The sequence below is a fragment of the Heteronotia binoei genome, chromosome 2 (genome assembly GCF_032191835.1).
Source record: "Heteronotia binoei isolate CCM8104 ecotype False Entrance Well chromosome 2, APGP_CSIRO_Hbin_v1, whole genome shotgun sequence".
Classification (NCBI taxonomy): domain Eukaryota; kingdom Metazoa; phylum Chordata; class Lepidosauria; order Squamata; family Gekkonidae; genus Heteronotia; species Heteronotia binoei.
The window spans coordinates 42,728,089-42,746,654 of record NC_083224.1 but is presented as its reverse complement, the minus strand read 5'-3'; positions in this window follow the sequence as shown (position 1 = coordinate 42,746,654).

Here is an 18,566-nt window from a genome sequence, read left to right as displayed (position 1 = left end):
TAGTACATTGAGCATCAGAGGAAGAGTGCAGCTACCATCAATGGTTTTCTTTGGTGCCCTCTTTCACAGGAAACCCTTGGTATTCTGATAAGAGGATCCAGGGATCTCTTGTGCATAATTCTCAACACTTGGGCTGCCAGTTCTGGGTTGAAGATTTGGGGGGTGGAGCTTAAGGAGGGTGGGGCTTGAGGAGGGCCTCCCCTCCTCCAAAGAAGGGGAACTGTTCTTGATTGTCTGGAGATCAATCATAATAGTGTGAGAGCTCCAGGTAGCATCTGGAGGATGGCAACCCCATTCAACACTCCTACCAACACACAGTTCCCAGAACTTTTGAAGGGAGGGGTGGGAAGCCAAGACCATATGAAGGAGTGAATTTATGGCAGAAAAAAATGCCTAAAAGATGCTTAAAATCCTGTCATGTCTTATTATGGAATATCTGGCCATACAGTATCAGTTCTTCCAAAGCTTAATGAACTAGGCATGACCAGTCTGTTTCTTTATAACTTTCCTATCAGACACTAAAATCTTTTGGACTTACTTACCACAGATCAATTAGAAAAAACTAAGTCTGACTGACAATGGAACTGATTACCTGTGGAGAAAGGGGAGGCTTGCTAACTCCATGTTGGGAAATTCTTGGAGATTTGGGGTGGTTGAGCCTGGGGAGGGTAGATTTTGGGAAGGGGAGGGGCCTCAGCAGGGTACAGTGCCATATAGTCCACCCTCCACAGCAGCCATTTTCTCCAGGAGCACTGTTCTCTGTCATCTGGAAATCAATTGCAGTGCTGGGAAATCTCCAGACTCCATCTGGAGGCTGGCAGCCCTAAGAGGGTTGGGATCTCCCTTGCTGTCTATTTTCAAGCAGAAACTGGACAGCCATCAGTCAGGGTGCTCTGTCTTTAGAATTCTTATACTGGACAAGACGTTGGACTAGACAGTCTATACAGACCCTTCCAATTATTCTATTATACATCAATGAAGCAATGAAATAATGTAGGCCATCGCATCCTTCTACTGCAACTAGTGTGCTCCATCATAAACACACATGAAAATATGTGATGCTGTCTTCTGTTGAGTCAGAATTGGTCTATCAAGGTCAGTATTACCTGCTCTGACTGGCAGTGGCATTCTTGTGCAAAGGTCTTTCACATCACCTACTCCCTGATCCTTTTAATTGTAGAAATACTGGAGACTGAAGCCAGGACCTTCTACAGGGAAAGCAGATGCTTCACCACTGAGTCTCTTTACCACTGTGCCTCTCCCCTAAAGAGACCTTCTTGTTCAATGAGGTGGCCTAAGACCAACATCAAATCTCTGGTTATTTTTTTTTTTCTATTTCAAGATGCTTGGAGTAAAGTAGAAGGAAAACTGCCAAAATGCAACTATGTGAGCAATGGACACTAGTCACAGCTGATGCACACAACCAGCAATGAACCACCAATGAGCTTTCCTTGTTATGTGTTCCAAACTTGGTTTCTGTCCCTTATTGCCCAGTAGCTTCTGCCTTGCTCCTCCCCAACCCCCTTGGGTTGGGCACAGTATCTTTGAAATCAGCCTTGACAAACCAGTTCCAGAATGTTATACATTATTTCTAGTCCAGGGGTTACCACCAAAATGTACTGTTCCCACTCAGTGAATAAAACAGTACTTTTTTAAAAGTTCACAATCACCAAAAACAAACAAACAAAAATGCTGCATTCTTATTCACAAAATCTCTTTACCCCTATTGACAGAATATGATAAAATGTTCTGTGTTAAATATAGTACCTCACAGAGCCAACCAATCGTTCTCTCTCTCTAACACACACATACACACACACAATCACACAACAATGAAACAAAAAGTGTTGCCCATAGCAGCTGAATTCTGATTTTCTAAAAACAAACTTGAATCCACTTTATTTCTCTTCTGCTGTATCCCATTTATACACTTCACGCCTGGCAAGATTCTATTACAGACACAACAATGTGTGTAAAAAACCAGCACACCCTTACAATAAATGCATTCTCAGGATCTTCTGCAACCGCACCAAAGAGTCTTTGATGTGGGTCGCCCCTTCAGTACAACCGCATACAATTTGTTGCCTGTTTTTTGTCTTCCTACAGTGACTTCGCAGCACCATTGAGCCCATAAAACTGTACTTACAGAAGATGGCTTCGGCAGCTCTCTGAGTAACAAGTTAGAGATCACAACCATTCAAACTTGCTCAGGGCTCAGACGCAGCTGAGACATGCATCTCCCGAGCATTATGTGCCTGGAATGGCAAGCGGCCAAAGAAGCCAGCTTCGAATCACAGTCAGTTTCAGACCTGCTGTTTCCTCGCAGGCATAGCAGCAAAATGAAGTTGTACTTCTGGGAGGCGTTTCCCCACTCGCTTGCCAAGTAAGTCCCTGTTTGCTGTAATCCAATGCTCAGCCCTGGTGATGTCAAACAGCTACTTGCTTGGCTTCCAGCTCACTCCACACAGGAGGGATCTGTTTCCTTTGCTTTGTTTAGCTTCGCATTGTAATTTCGTCTCCCAGCGGCTGTGTGCACTGAAACATCCTTCCTCCAATTTTCTGCTTGTTGAGAAGGAGCTTCCGACCGACTTTAACGCCCACCTGTTATTGAGGTGCAGATGTGGCCTGCCTTGGGCCAAAAGCGCTCGGGTTGGCCAGATTACTGCATAAGCAATGGACATTGTGGTTGTTGCACAAAACGCTTCCACAGGGAAATCCCCTCTCAGGCAATAGCTGAAAAGAATTGAGGATGGTTCCCACGCTACTTGCTATGCACCACGCCTTACAAGTATGGTGAGCCAGATATCATATGGAAAAAACATTTGAACTACTCTCTTACCCTGTGGCTTACAATGCTCCCTTTGCCACTAAAGTCACCAGGTACAGCTGAATTGGGTATTGTGGGTTGAATACATCCATTCAAACATTGCGGGTTGAATACATTCATTCAAAGATATGACGCTCCCTTATACTGAATCAGAACCTGGGTCCATCAAAGTCAGTATTGTCTACTCAGACTTGCAGCAGCTCTCCAGGATCTTATTCAGAGGTCATTCACATCACCTACTTCCAGATCATTTTAATTGGAGATGCTGGGGACTGATCTTGGAACCTTCTGCATGCCAAGCAGATGCTCTACCACTGAGCCACAGCCCCTCCCTCACAAGCAGTGATGCCTTCCTCCAGCACTAGGAGAGTCTTCCCTTAACAGTTAAGTGTCAGACTAGGATCTGGGAGACCCAAGTTCGAATCCCCACTCTGCTATGGAAACTGGGTTGTTGCAAGGTTTGTAAAATGGGGAAGAGGAGAATGAGGTGAGCCACTTTCTCCCACTATGGAGACAGATGGGTTATAAATTATGTTTTAAAATAATTAATAAGAATTCTGAATCACAGGAAGGCTCCTTGCAATGGAAGAAAGCAGGGATCAGATCCATAGGATCCAACCCATTTATTTGAAATGCTTCACAGATGGTGTTTAGTTCTGGATGCATTCTCCAACTGCATAACTGAAATAAATTACAATGGGGATATGAAGGCAATGGCCACTGGAAATTCTTACAAATGATTGCTTTCAGCTTTCAGTTTGTAAGCTGGAGTCGTTCAGTGGTTAAGAATGTTAGCTATTCAAATCTCCCTTAAACCATGACCTTATCTGGCAATCTTATGCAAGGCACCTATTTTTTGCTTTCTGTCTATAGTATTGGGATAATTATGTTGTCCTATCTTATGAACTTGTAAGGATTATCGAGTTAATGTGTGTATGTACAGTGCAGTTCATCATCACCATCTTTGAGTCAAACCAAATGTGACTCAGAAGATTTGCGGTTATGATCTGTTTTTTTTAAAAAGCAGTCATTAAAAGAGAAGCAATCTGGGATAGGACGACAGTGCAAAAAAGGAGTTAACTTTCCCTCCAATGCCATTTGCCCTGTCACATATCCTGTCCCCTCAGAGATGCTATTGGCTATCAGGAATACCATGAATCTTGCTATGAACACAGCAACCTTGCAGAGTGGGCCATTTTCTCCATTGTATTACAGCCTGTCCTTCCCAAATATGTGCCATGATATCGAGAAAGCTACATATAATGAGCTCTGTGTGAGGAGTAATGCAGAAAAAAATTGGAGTTACTCCATTTACACATAGGGTTCTAGGGTTTTTTTAGTCCTTCCAGCATGTTTACACTTTTTTTTCTTTTACAACCAATCCTGGAATGTGGAACACAAAGTCCATTTCACCATATTGTCATGCTGGCTAAAAAGAGTGGGGAAATCTGCAGTGTTTAAACAAAACTTTGCATGATGGGAACTCTGAACAGGGTGGGGGGGACCAATCCACTGCTTTCCTTTTGTTGCTGACTTTAGAAGTTTCACTGTGTCAACACATTTCAGCAGAACTCACCCATAACTTTCAGGACAATGTTGCTTTATAAAGATGTCATAAAACCTACTTTCATTTTTCTTGGCTTGTGAACTTTCCAGGGATCTGTGCCTGACCACGGTCATTAGGCCTAGCACAAGGCAGTTTGCTGTCCCAAGAGAGACTGTGAGGTGTGGGAGGGGGCACTGGGCATAACCTATTCTGCCACATTAATGCCAGCTGGAAAGGATGGAAAGCCCAGCACTTCAGCCTGTTTTTCTGGAGTTCACTCCCTCTTGGGTGGTTCAGGCAGAGGAGGTAACAGATATACTCTATACCCGCTGCTATCTCCTCCCATGCTGCCAGCAACTTGGAAGAAGGTGAGCCCCAGCCACAAAAGCTGATAGCACAGCTCACCTGGGGCCCCAACAGCAATGCAATAGTCTGGGAAGCAACAACAGGTACAAGTCACTCATCCTGTTCTGCCACTGCCTGCCTGAAATTGTGCTGCTCCAAGCACCAGACAGGTGGATCACTTGCATGGCTAGCTGGAACCAGCTGTTGTAGACGGAGTACCAGACAAGATGGACCTTTGCTCGGGTCCAGTATAGTTAATTTTTAATACTTATTTATAAAAAAATCTCCATCCCAACCTTCTGTTTATAAAAGAGACCATCTGGATAAGTAAAAACAAGTTTAAAACAAACAAACAAAAAGGAATCACAACACAAACAAGCATCTGATGAAGATGTTTTCTGTGGCCCCAGAAGGTAGGACCAGAACCAATGGGTTGAAATTAAATCAAAAGAGTTTCTGGCTCAACATTAGGAAGAACTTCCTGACCGTTAGAGCAGTTCCTCAGTGGAACAGGCTTCCTCGGGAGGTGGACTCTCCTTCGTTTGAGGTTTTTAAACAGAGGCTAGATGGCCATCTGACAGCAATGAAGATCCTGTGAATTTAGGGGGAGGTATTTGTGAGTTTCCTGCATTGCGCAGGGGGTTGGACTAGATGACCCTGGAGGTCCCTTCCAACTCTATGATTCTATGGCCGTTTTCGCACTAGCGTTTGCTCCGGCGTAGCGCCCCAATTACCTCCGGATCTTCTCTTGGATTTCGCACATGTTGCTCCGGCGCTGCGCTTTGCTCCGGCGCTTCAGGGATTTTACGCCGGAGTATGTTTTTCAGCATGTTGCCGGAGTTTCCGAAAACCTCCGGATCCACTCCGGATCCACTCAGTGGAGTTTCCTGTGCGAAATCCATCCACGCCGGATCGACTGCTTTGTTGGCGTCACCCTCTCCCTTTCCGTCCTCCCACCCCATCCACCCGCTTGGCCAATCATCAGCCTTTCGCGGCGCTTCCCCAAAGTGCCGGCACAGCCATTTTTTTTTTTTAAACTTCACAGTTTTGCGTAATAGCGATATTTCGAAATTAACAAATAGAAAAAAAAACCCTCCTGGAATAGCCTCAATTGCCACTTCAATTGGTTTCGTTAGAATTTTTTTTATTATTATTGACTTTAGTTGCGTTATTTCGCTGTTGCGTTATCTCGATAATGCGAAAACGACCATTGTTGGGGGGGGGGAATCTAGTGCCGGTGCGGGCCAAAGCGTTCATGTGTGTGTGTTTTAAAAAGGGAATGCCTCCCTCAGCTGTGCCACCAGGATTTCTGGACCTGCACAAAATCGCCATGTATAAAATGGGAAGTTGGAGTCCTGCATTCTTCTCCCTGGCTACATTCCGCTCGGTTAGAAAATAGACGCGACCTCGGGCTTCACACGCGCCATAGAAGGGGAAGGAGAGAATGGAGCGGGGGGGGGAGCTCTGGCAGCAGGAATCAGTCAGGTCCCCGTTGCAAGCGCCAGCCGGGGAGGGGAAAGAGAGCGGAGGAAATTTGGGGGGGGGGGATCTAGTGCTTCAGAATTTGGGGGGGGGGAATCTAGTGCTAGGATTCTCCACTGTGAATGCTTCCGTTAATACATAAAGGGCTGTGGAGGATTCTACAGCTGCAGCCAATCCATAAGCAGCAGCAGCACACGTGATGCGGTTTGTCCAAGAAAAGAAGGGGAGGGAACAGCTCGATGTTACGTTAGTACGTTAGTACGTCATTACGCAACCAGACTTGCGCTTAAAAACAAAATGATTGACAGGGCATCGGACTCAAGCCGATGCCAGTGGGAAAACGATTTGAGCCGGGGCTTCAGGGAAGGCGACTCCGCAAAGAGTCACTAGTGGGAAAACGAGAAAAATGATCCGGACATAATTGCGCCGCGGAAAAAGGGGAGCAAACGCTAAGTGCAAAAATGGCTGAAGACTCTATGAAGAGAGCTATTTTTCTCAAAAGTTTGTGTTACAATAAAATGTGTTAGTCTTAAAGATGCTACTGGACTCTTTACTATTTTGCAACACAAACAAAGCTACCAGCAACCTTTGATTCTTTACAAACAGGGGGTCTCCAACCTGATACCCATGGACTGCACTGCTCTCAAGCAATCCCACTGGGAAAGTAACTTCAGATAGAAGTAGATGGTTACTTCACCTCTAAAGGTAATGTATTTAGAACAGGCTGAGGTGAGGTCAGGTTTATGGGTGGTGGATATGAGGCATGTCTTCTCTGATGGTATTTCATGCATGAAAGTACAAGACATGGTGCAGCCCAAGTGAACAATCTGAGGATGTTTAAACTATGTGTGTCCTGACTTGGATGGCCCAAGCTAGCCCAGTCTCATTAGATCTCAGAAGCTAAGCAGGACAGTAAATATGGGGAGTAGAGGAGGCCCAAGTTTCTCCTCTTCTGTCTGACTCCTTGAACCCTCTAAATCCGATTCACACATTACAAAGTACACAGGTTGGAGCTGGTGTCCCCACCATATGTCAGATGTATCATGAATTGTGGGTGCTCCTCATTTTCCACAAGAGTGGCTGTGAATTTGGGTCAGAAGCAAAGAAGGGGTTTCTGTACTATTTTCCCAACCTAAAACTTTTGCAGGGGAAGCTATTTGGGCAAATCCTTATGTTTCCTCAGATATACATGGCTTGTCCAACAGACCAAATAGTGTTCCCAGGACTATTACAGGCTGAGAAAATGGCATGGGGGGCTGAAACCCTTTTACCACATGCACCATGGTCCTGTTAAGATGCCGCACTGAACAATGAGTGTACAAACAACATTCATTTGTTATTGTTGTTGGTGGTGGTGGTTATTTTTTGGTGTGATTTCAATTAATGATATTGTGGGGAATTCCACCCCCCCATTAATTTGGAAATGAATGCTCATTCATGTTATTAAATTCTTCAGACTGTAATCTATCCAGTCAAAGAGTTGAAATGTTATGAATAAAGCATATATAGGAATTTTAAAGAAAGAAAGGTGAGACTTAAGGGTAGAATCCTCTGGGTTAAAGACTGAAGACTGGAACAGGTTTGGTGGTAGAACCAAAGTTTGGAGGAGGCCAGTTGTTATAATGGAGATGGAACACATTGGATTTGGTGAGTCTGGGCTAAATTTTAAAGAATTCTGCTAGTGTTCATTTACGGAGTACAGCTAAAAGGGGGAGGGGCTGATTGGAGAAAGCCCTGGCCTGGGTATCCCAGGAAAACCCTTGTCAGATCTCCAAAACTAATCAGGGTTGGCCATAGTAAGTATTTGGAAGAGACACTTCCAAGGAATAACAGGGTCGTGATTCAGAACAGAAGAGTTGGATTTATACCTCATCCTACACTCAGAGTCTCAGAGCAGTTTACTGTCTCTTCCCTTTCTCTCCCCACAACAGACACCCTGTGAGGGAGGTGGGGCTGAGAGAGCTCTGACAGAACTGCTCTTGAGAGAACTGCTTTGAGAGAACTGGATCTCCCAGCAGCCACATGTGGAGGCGTGGGGAATCAAACCCAGTCTTCCCAGATTAGAGTCCACCACTCTTAACCACTACACCAAACAGGCAGGCAATGGCAAACCACTCTGAATGTCTCTTGCCTTGAAAACCTCATGAAGTAGCCATAATTCAGCTGTGACTTGATTCAGGGGCAAGGAGTTGGATAAAAACGGCTTTACTCTTTGCTTTTCCGAAACTGGCTCAAGAGACAGGCTGGGGGGAGGGACACAGAGATAGGGTCTTTTTTTCTGATTGGCTGCTAACCAAAGAGGCTGTGGGATTCCCAGGTGCCCAAGAGTCCTGAATTATACAAAAATGACTTGAGAAGTACATCATATCAATCACTGGGTCTGTTGCTTTTTATCAGTGGGGATGTGTTGACATGCAAACCGAAAGAAGCCGCTGAATAGCAAGACAAAGAGCTGTCCCAAAAATGTTTACTCTTAACGAGCTATTTTTGGCTGTAGTAATCTGCGCATAGACGATAAAGCTTTTGGGGGCCATGGAAGTGCTGTTCTCGCTGTCTCTGGAGGATCTCATTCCATAACTGTTTCCTAGCTACATCCAGAGAATAACTTATCTTCTGCCCCTGCTGCTGGTTTCAAAACGTTGGCCTCACTTGTTTTGTGAAGGGAATATCATTTTGAATGCTTTACAGTGGGAAGTTCTGCTAAAAAAAAAGTAGTGAACTTTTCAAATGTCACGGTTTATCATTCATTTCTGAAAGTATGACTCACAGTAAATGATAGTGTATTGTTTCACATGCTTTCGGCATAGCACTTTGAAATGAAAGACTTCAAAAAGCTGATTGGGGGGGGGGATAACATGTTAATGAATCCGTGGGTTGAATCCAAGGACTTCCTTCTGCTAAAATTTCTCTGATGGAGAAAGGCTTCTTTCTTCTTCTAAACTATTGGTTGGTCCTTTCTTATCCACAATCAGATTAGTTTTTTTTTTTTTTAAGGGAATGGGGCCAGGAGGTTTATTCTTCAGTTCCAGTTTCTTCTTCTTTTTCCCGTTCTTCTACCTGCCTCCTTCTCCCCCCCCCCCACCTCTCAGGCATAGACACTCAGGTATAAAAAGCAAAGACCTGTGCAAGCACCAGTCGTTTCCAACTCTGGGGTGACATCGCATCATGACATTTTCATGGCAGACTTTCTATGGGGTGGTTTGCCATTGCCTTCCCCAGTCATCTACACTTTACCCTCCAGCAAGCTGGGTACTCATTTTACTGACCTTGGAAAAATGGAAGGCTGAGTCAACCTTGAGCCGGCTACCTGAAGCCAGCTTCTGCCGGGATCAAACTTAGGTCATGAGCAGAGCTTGGACTGCAATACTGCGGCTTACCGCTCTGTGCCATGGGGTTCTCTAGACACAGGTGCAGGCAGCTTTAAAAGAGAATTAGATAGATTCATGGAGGATAGATCTACCAATACCTATGAGCCATGGTGAACAAAAATTAACTGCACATTTGGAGGCAGTCAGCTTCTGAATCCCAGTGCCAGGAGGCAGCATCGGGGAAAGACTTCAGCCACTATGCCCTGCTGTTGGCCCTCCAGAGGAACTGGTTGGCTACTGAATGAGACAGGATGCTGGACTTGCTGGACCTCTGGTTTAATCCAGCAGGGCTCTTCTTATGATCTCTCTCTCTCTCCTCCCCACCTTCTTCTGATACCTGTTGAGAAGACACAACATTCCTGGAGCTGCTTCAGGTGAGGAGTGGCCTGGAAACCAAATAGACACAGACATTTTGAAAAGGTCTTCCTGGAAATTAATGTGTGCTGATGCCTTGTCCCCAAAAGTTTCCGGTTTAGACAGATTTAATAGTATTGTCTTTTTAATGGTTTGAATTCAGAGTCACCTTGTTTCCTAATATTAAATCTATGTTATCTATTGTATTATTATGTCTAGTGAAGTGCACCTCTGCGCCAACCCACTCTTGCCTGTGGTTCACTTTTCACCCATGTTGCTAATGACAGGAAACTCAGGAATATTATAGACTAAAATGTAGACTGGCTTGGTTTTCCTTTTTCCCACTGAACTATTCACCCCGACAGTTGCAGCTGAGTTTGAATCTTAGAACAGGAACGCTGTGTACAAGAGATTTTAGGTTTAGTGTCAGAGAGACCCAGAAAGCTGAAGTGCTGGGAGTTCTGGGCAAGAGTCCAAATGTATGCCCTCAGCATAAAATAAGAAAATAAATCTCAGCAAAGAATGTTTGTCATGAACAAAATGTTTTGGTTCATGACACTATCAATACTTGGCTTAGGATATAATTAGCTCTGTGGCTCATATCTTCAACCAGGAACCTCCTCTGTCAAGTGTGTGTGTGTGTGTATGTATGTATTATTGAATCCGAGGAAGTTGTGTGCATTCCAGTGCTTAAGAATGATACACATTGTGGTGTTAATGTATTTTCCATAGAAAATTGGAGTAATTAATTAAAATTTGAAAAATGTACAGAATTTATGAGCACTTAGTGAATTTTGTGGTTCAGTGTTGCCAGTGGCAGATCCAAAGATGACACCTCTTGGGCTCCTCTGAGGCATCTCTCACTCCAGTGAAGTGGGGGAAAGTCTACTGGCTGAGGTAGAACTAGCTGGGGATAGGGTTGACAATCCTCAGTTGGGAGCATGGTCCTTGTAAATGTGATGGCCAGAACTCCCTTCAGAGTTCAATCACACTTGTCAAACCCTGCTCCTGGCTCCACCACCAAAGTCCCCAGATATTTTCTGAGTCAGACTTGGCAACCCTAGTTGGGGAAGAAAGAAGTCGGTCCAAAAAAGACATTGGTGGATGCTATGGCACTAGTTCCTGCCGGGGGTGGGGTTTCCTCCAATTTTGGGGCCTCCAACCTGTCACCCCATAATGGACCAGTGAGGGGAGCCCCACCCCTGAAAAGCCCCAGCGCACCACAACATGCCTGGTGTGATGACATCAGCCGGAAGTGATGCTATCATGCCAGGGCACATTGCATGCATGACACTCTAGCAATCGGGTAAAAAAAATTCTATGGTGCCATAGAGTTTTTACCCCATTGCTAGAGCGTCGTGTGCAATAACAACATCACTTCCGGGTGATGTCATCATGCCATGCATGCTTTACACACGTGAAAACAATCCCCTGCCTGGAGTCAGTTAAGTAACCCTACATGATACCTACAGATAGGGTCTCCAGTGGGGCCTGGAGATTTCCTAATCTCAAAACTACAACCAGCCCCTAGATGACAGAGAGAATTGGAGGGTAGATTCTGTGGCACTGCACCCTGCTGAGGTTCCCCCCCCTTAAATGCTGCCCTCCAGGGCCCACTACCCAGTTCTCCAGGTATTTCCAAACCTGGAGCTTGCAAGCCAGCCCACAGACATTATACTGGAGATCACTGCTGTAAGGGCTGACTACAGATTTTTAAAAAGCCAATAGCGATAGTGTGAACACAACCTGTTAGGATGCCTTTCATTAATTAACTGTATTAAAGCTACTTAAATGCCGTGCATACTATACTCTACTAATAAACATTTAGTTTCTTTGTTTTTATGTTAGGATCCAAGGTGCTCCCACTAAATACTCAGAGGTCAGAGTATATATAGTGTAAAAATACTGTATAAATACCTACAGAGTATATCTAGAATACAGATATGGACTATATTTGATTACATAGTAATACATAAGACCTATTTGGGTTGACAGCTGATTAGTAGATACTGATAATCAGATACAGGAAGTCTTTAACTATGCCTATACCATAATAAACATCTTGTCTTTTCTTTTTGCAGCAACTAATTGATATCTCTCCTGAATTTTTACAGGCTAAATGCAGACAGGCTATGGGCCAAATGTAGGAGGCCGAGAGAAACATATAGCCTGGGCATTCGAAATCTGAATGATACCACTGGAACAGGTATAAGGACAAATTATATGAAAAATCCAGAAACTGGCACAGTTGTTGGAAGAAGTACTGGAGAAAAATCTCAGTAATGTTCTATGGTAATGCGTATTTCTTCAAAGATACTTATGTTAAAAGCAAATTCAGGAATTTGCATATCTCCTTTGGCATTTTTGCCTTCTCTGCAAGCCAGAACAATCCTGGTGCCTACTATCTGGCGATAAATCTAGAAAAAAATACAGTGCCCCCTAATGGACAGTAGGGGAGATTCTAATGATAAAACAACAAGACTGTTCCAAGATTTTCTTGGGATGTATTTTAGCAAATTTATACATGTGTTTTCTTATTTATGCTCAAAAAGAGAAGCCCTTTATCCTGATAATCACAGATCTTTACTGGTGATACCACAATGGAGAGGGAACAAGTTAAGCTCCTTCTCCCACACTCTCAGCAGGTAGCCCTGATCCAAGCTGGTTCCATTTGTAAGCTGCTGTTAGTATTTTTAAAATGCTGAGAGGATTCAATCATAGATCTTCCAGCATTGCCTCTATTTTGACCCTGAATGATGGCTTGGCTTTTCTGCTGGCGTCATTAAGAAAACTGGAAGTGGCTTTATTGAAGTTGACTGGTGACTTAATCAAAGGGCAGGTCCCAAAGGTGACATTCTTGTGACATTGGGAAAGAGTTCCTCATTGGGGATTTTTTTTTTTTAAAAAAAACCCAGATTCATGTAACTTCTTCTGACGAAAGAAGAGCTGTTCTCTCTTTCATCAGAAGCAAATGGTATTTACGTTGCCATTAAAAATTCCCCCGAGGAAACATTCCAAAACAAGTTAAAAACTTCATATAAAACTTCTCACTGTACCTTTGGGCTTTTTCTCTGATATGGCTGCCATTTGGGGGGGGGGGGATGGGGGACAACATTTCTTTATGATGTTACATGTATTCTCTGAATTCAGACCATGCATATAAAATTGACAGCCCAGACAGAGCCCATTAGCCCCTATTACAACATAATCTGTAATCCAGCCTGTGTATAAGAAATGTGATTAATATATGTATTTAGATTCTTTGTGTGTGAATGTAAAGTGCCATCAAATTGCAGCCAATATATGGTGACCCTGTAAGGTTTTCAAGGCAGGAGATGTTCAGAGATGGTTTGCCATTGCCTGCCTCTGCAGAGCATCCCTGGACTTCCTTGGTAGCCTCCCACCTAAATACTAACCAGACCTGATCCTATTTAGCTACTGAGCTCTGACAAGATTGGGCTAGCCAGGGCCATCCAGGTCAGAGCATGTAGATATTTATACTCTGCTTTTCATCCCAATGGGAACCCAAAGCAGCATTAGCATCATCGTCCCTTTCTTCCATTTTATCTTCCCAACAACAACCCTGTAAGGTAGGTTAGGCTGAGACAGAGTAACTGGCCCAAGGTCACGCAGAGAATTTCCCTGGCAGAATGTATATTTGAACTTGGGCCCCCCAGTTCCTAATTAAAGTTTAAGCACCACTCCAGTCCACCCTCTTAGGCTGAAATTACACATTGAAGCATTTCCCAGGCACTTTAATGATCAATTGGGAATCTACCATCACTTCAGTTAGTCCAGATAGCATGTTCACAAGTTATACTTTTCCCTGTTTTAAATGTTGGCACGTTTCTTCTGTGTAGTAGGGGAAAACTCTCTCCGGTGACCTGCTTCAAACACTAGCCTTAGCTACCCTGCAACTAAATTCAGATCCAATCCTATCATGGCAGGCTAATGACAGACACTGATAACAGAAAGAAACTTTGCAATGAGACTCTTCACCTGTCTACCCAGTCCCTTTCTTCAATAGTCCCTGCAAGGAACCAGTCAGGATCAGCTTGGGAGGGTGACCACTATAATTTTTTCCTGTTACCTCCCCCAGTACCTCAGGTACATACACTGAATTCCTGTCAGAAATTAAACAAGGCACCAAACGTTTTCAAATATAAAACCAAAAAGTATATTTATTGATTTACAAAGGCAAGGGAGGGAGAAATAATAGTAATTGGTTGGTATTATAAGCTAATCAATTAGCAGGCAGATAATTAAACAAATAAACAATCTCTAATCACCAGAATCTAGTCTCTCACTTCCTGTGTGTGTTGGTGTTCTTAATTTGTACCAGGAGTCTGCCCTGATGTTCTGACAGAACCCCTCAACTTCCAGTCAGAGAGTTTCTTCACGATAACTCTCACTGTCAGACAGAACTCCCAAATTAGTCCTGCCTCTCAAGGAACTCAGCCTACAGGCTATCCCAGCCCCTTTCCAGTTGATCTTCACAACTGCCTTCCTCAGTCTCCAGACTGAACTCACACCAGAGATATCTTCAAGTTCTGCACTGCTTCAGTCCCCAAAGCAGAACTAACTCTGTGAGGCGTTTTTTCATCACTCTGCCAGCATTCAAGAAATTGATACATTTTGATAAGCATGACTGCTGCTCAGCCAATCAGTGCAAGCTGTTCCCGGCTACCAGGCTAATTGCCTGAATTCATCACAGTCACCTCTCCCACCCTATGGTTCTGGCAGGACTGATAACCTGAAAGAAAGACTGGTTGATTTCACCAACACCTCCTGGCTCTCAGAGGAAAGTGGCAAGGATTGGGGAAAGTCTGGTTAATTTCAACCAGTGCACCTTTTGCCCACCACCATCTTGAAGAAACAGGGTTTCCAGTTAAAAAAGCTTATCCCGTAATGATCCCTGTAGCTCCTTTCATGTGGAGAACTCTATTAACACAATGTGTTATTACGATATTTTCGTATTCACATTTTTCATTGAAGTTTCAGGATCTTACTGAATGCCCGCAAGCCCAGGCATCCTCACACAATAATGCAATTCTCTGCAGATACAGGACTGAGGAGCTGTTGGCCTATCCAGGTGCTCAATGGAGAACATGCCAAGGAACTGTGGAGTCAGCCGATCCTGAAGGAGGCTGCACTCCCTCTGAAGGAGCAGGTTTGTAGCTTGGGGGAGCTACTGGATCCTGGCCTACTGTTGGAGGCCCAAGTCTCCTCCGTGGCATGTAGAACGTTTTATCAGCTCCAGCTGGTTCACCAGCTGTGACCATTCCGTGAAAAGCATTATCTGGCCATGGTGATCCATGTTAAATCAGATCCAAGACAGATTCCTGTAATGTTCTCTGTGAGAGGCTGCCTTTGAAAATAGTCCAGTAACTTCAGTTGGTCCAAAATGCAGCAGCTGGGCTATTATCAGGGCTGGGATACAGGGATTGTATCACCTCTGTGCTGAAAGATCCACACTGGTTATCCCTCTGTTTCTGGGCACAATTCAAAGTGCTGGTTCTTACCTTCATTACCCTAAACAGGTTGGGGCTAGAGCAGGGGAGTCCAAATATATTGCATGGCTCTTAATGGTCCCCCCCCCCGCATCCCCTCGGCCAGCTTGAAGAAGCCATTTGTCTCTTTAAATAGCCGCCCTGAGCCTGCCTCGGCGGGGAGGGCGGGATATAAATAAAATAAATAAATAAAAGGTATTATTATTATTAAATCACTTCTCCAAGCCAAGCCAGTTGGTGGCTTGGGAAAATGCATTTAAAGTTAAAGTTGCTTTCTTTCCACCTCTTCCTCCCCCCATCTATTTGTGGCTCTCAAACATCTGATGTTTATTCTATGTGGCTCTTATATTAATCAAGTCTGGCCACCCCTGGGCTAGAGTATCTGAAAGACTGTCTCCTACCATACTATCCAACTCTCAAGTCCCACTCTCTGTATCCTGCTTTCAGAAGTGAGGCTGGTGACAATTGGAAAGGCAGCATTTTCTGTTGTGGCACTTCACCTCTGAACATAAGAGAAGCCATGTTGGATCAGACCAATGGCCCATCCAGTCCAACACCCTGTGTCACGCAGTGGCCAAAAAACCAGGTGCCATCAGGAGGTCCATCAGTGGGGCCAGGACACTAGAAGCTCTCCCACTGTTCCCCCCCCAAGCACCAAGAATACAGAGCATCATTGCCCCAGAGAGTTACATCAATACCCTGTGGCTAATAGCTACTGATGGACCTCTGCTCCATATTTTTATCCAATCCCCTCTTCATATCTATGCTTGTAGCCACCACCACCTCCTGCAGCAGTGAATTCCATGTGTTAAAAGGAAGGAGTACTTCCTTTTATCTGTTCTAACTGGAGTGCTCAGCAATTCATTGAATGTCCACGAGTTCTTATATTGTGAGAAAGGAAGGAAAGTACTTCTTTCTCTACCTTCTCTATCCCATGTATAATCTTGTAAACCGCTATCATGTCATCCCTCAAGAATGCCCCCCCTTGAAGCTCAAATCTTTTTACCCATGCTTTATCTTACCAGCTTTCTAAATGGTTTGCTTCTGTTTAACAGTTAATGTTTACATTGTTTCTGGCCAATATATTATTTAAATGGTATTGTCATTTAATTGTATTGTTATTTAAATATGTTATTTAAATTGTAAATGGCCTTGAGCAGCAGGCTTCTGTAGAGGCAGCACAGAAATATCCTTTTAAAATACATAGAATAAATTACTCTCCTAAACCCTTTGGGCTGGATCTTGTGCACTTGCTCCGTTAATGGAAATGCTTATCTCAAGGGCAAGGAGGTTTCCCTCTGACATAAGGATTCTCTTGTCTATAATCCACTGCACTAGATGACTTTTCGATGACTCTTCCTGACCTAAATTCCATTAGTCTACTCTTCATACCTGTGGTATCTTCTTTGAGCCGTGAGATAAACAGGGAATTGTTTGAAATGCTGAAGTGTGTATGGATGACTACCAGATCAATGACAAAAATTCCACAAGAACCAAGGTTGTGAAGATGGGGAATGGGCATCCCTAAGAGATGCAAAATGCTGTAATGTATACAAACAGCTTCCTGTAGTTTTGGCCCTGCGGGGCTCCTGTGAGCAGCTGAGCAAGCTAATTGAGAGGACTTTTATTGTAGCAGGAATTCCTTTGCATATTAGCACCCCCCCTCCCCCAATGTAGCTAATCGTCCAGGATCTTACAGGGCCCTTAGTACAGGGCCTACTGTAAGCTCTTGGAGGATAGGCTACATCAGGGGGTTGTGGAGTTCCTGCTACAAAAAAAAGCCTTGGAGAGGCCAATTAAAAGAAAACCCAGCCAAACAGAGAAGGGGTAGACAGCGAAATAAAAAAAAGCCTTGCTTAAGTTGAAGCAACGGTAATGTGTCCTGTTGTACACAATACTACACATATGGTGTTATGGGATGCATGCGCTGGCTCCTTCTCTATTTCTCACCCCCACACTCCTGGTTGGCCTTTTATCTTGTGTGCCCCTTGAGTATATTTATTACAGAGAGCAAGATCATGTTGATTTGCAACTGCTTACATTCCTAATAGGGTTGCCAAGTCCAATTCAAGAAATATCTGGGGACTTTGGGGGTGGAGCCAGGAAACATTGGGGGCAGAGCCAGGAGCAAGGGTGTGACACGCATCATTGAACTCCAAAGGAGTTCTGGCCATCACATTTAAAGGGACCGCACACCTTTTTAAATGCCTTCCTTCCATAGGAAATAATGGATAGGGGCACCTTCTTTTGGGGCTCAAAGAACTGGACTCCCTGGTCCAATCGGTTTGAAACTTGGGGGGTATTTTGGGGAGAGGCACTAGATGCTATACTGAAAATTTGGTGCCTCTACCTAAAAAAAAACAGCTTCCCCAGAGCCCCAGATACCTCCAGATCAATTCCCCATTATACCTTATGAGAATCCATCTCCACAGGGAATAATGAAGTGCCCAGCATAGATTTCCCCCCACCTGCCGTTTCTGGTGACTCTGAAGCAGGGGATTGGCATCCCTACTTACGAGTTGCTGCCAACTTCTTCAAAGTAACACAGACACACCATCCCAAGAGGAAGCCTTTCCAATCAGAGACTGAAGCCTCCGGAGGTGGAAAGTCACATGGTGGCTGTGGGGGCGGGGCTTCCCCCACCGGCCAGCTAACTGGGGGTGGGAAGGAGCCTGGAAAAGCGGAAGAACCCCCGCTGGGACCTGGGGATTGGCAAGCCTAATTCCTAAGCAGTAGTAAATTCTAGAAAGGTGGGTCAGGACTCCCATCTCAGCACGGAGAGATTACTGAAAATATATGACATTTGCATAATATCTGCTTCATTAAGTGCCTACGTGGAAAGTTCCGTTCCCATTTTGCAAGAGTCCACCAGGTGCTCATTTCAAGACTGCAATATGCAAAATGTTGTAATGTGAATTGGGCAATGTGGATTTTCCATGTGCTTACAGCTTTCATTCCTGTGAATCGCTACCCTGGAAAACCAGGGTTCTTTTTTTTGCATGAATGGAAAATTTAAATATGTGGAAAATCTACCTGTTGCCTAATTCACATGTTATAGGATTGCATGTGTCAGATGCTTCATGGGGACCTGTGTACTACTGGTATGTGTGACTGGTGATGTCCCATCATGTGCA